Below are 938 nucleotides of genomic sequence, written 5' to 3'. Positions count from 1 at the left end.
GTTGGCAACCCTTGGAGTTTCTCCAAACGGGGCTCTAAATTAATCTGGAAAGAGAGAATATTTACACGATACAAGTCTGTAAGTACTTTTTACAGGAGGAGTTTGCACTGCCCACACGTTGGTCCAGTGTGAAGGCAACCTGTTTCTGTCAGTGCTTTGCAAGAGTGATTTGTAATGTGATGGCTGAAGATGTTTCACTATACCTAGTGTGAAGTGCACTGAATCCGAGTCTTTCCAGCAATTTAATTCGGATGTAAATTGCACTCTTAGGCTATGACTGCTTTCCCATGCCAAGATCTCAGTTAAAATAATCGAGATTAAAGATACTACCAAATCCTGCAGAACCAGCTTTACATGTAAGTCTTTGGAAGTGAAATACTGGTGAGGTGAGCTGAGGGGAAAGACATGGCTCATACTGGCTTGGAGGACAATCTTTCCTGACCCACCTTTCGGAAAGTGAGCAGCAAGTGAGCCCCCCCTGTGTGCGGAGGAGCACTGCGCTCTCCCCAGTCCACCAGCAAGCCCACACTTCTTCGGCACAGCCTGGCACCCACACACGGGAAAGCGCATGCGAAAGCGGTTTGGCACCTTGTCCCCAGGAACCACCGGCAGTATTTCACTCTCACTAATCTAACTAAATTGGAAGAAGTTGAAGTTCCTTGTGTCCTTGTCCTTCTTCTCACCTGGGTGCCAAAGCCTATTTGTGCATGGTGGAGACTGCTTCAGCCTGGGCAGGGTGAGCACGCACATTCTTAGTCCCCTGTTTTGGTTTATTTTGAATCTTTGTTCTCAGTCTACTAAAGGTAAATGGAGGATACAGGCTGGAAGGGTGAAGCTTACGTGGCTGCTTTTCTGCAGCCTACCTCTATGGATTTTTTTCCTACTATCTCCCTTTATGGAGAATTTCTTTATAAACTGAGAGCAGGGGAAAAAAACCC

This window comes from Buceros rhinoceros, unplaced genomic scaffold (genome assembly GCF_000710305.1).
Source record: "Buceros rhinoceros silvestris isolate BGI_N320 unplaced genomic scaffold, ASM71030v1 scaffold5125, whole genome shotgun sequence".
In the NCBI taxonomy this organism is placed as follows: Eukaryota; Metazoa; Chordata; class Aves; order Bucerotiformes; family Bucerotidae; genus Buceros; species Buceros rhinoceros.
This window is presented reverse-complemented; position numbering follows the sequence as displayed.